Here is a 266-nt window from a genome sequence, read left to right as displayed (position 1 = left end):
GCGCCGCGGTCCCATGCCGTGTCCTCCACGTGTCCTGGCCGTGCCGCAGACCCCGTGCCCCACACATGTCCCGCAAGTGCCGCGTCCGCATCGTGCGTGTCCCACGCACGTCCTGGCCCCACCCCAACGCATGCCGTGACCAACGCCACGGTGCCCACGTCCCACACGTGTCTTGGCCACGCCGCCTCCCGCGGGAGCCGTGTCACAGTCTCCGTGTCCCATACACGGGCCCGGTTGCCCACGTCCCGCGCCTCCCAGCCATGTCA

The sequence above is a fragment of the Phaethon lepturus genome, unplaced genomic scaffold, assembly GCF_000687285.1.
Source record: "Phaethon lepturus isolate BGI_N335 unplaced genomic scaffold, ASM68728v1 scaffold29383, whole genome shotgun sequence".
Lineage (NCBI taxonomy): Eukaryota > Metazoa > Chordata > Aves > Phaethontiformes > Phaethontidae > Phaethon > Phaethon lepturus.
Note: the sequence above shows the minus strand (reverse complement) of the source record.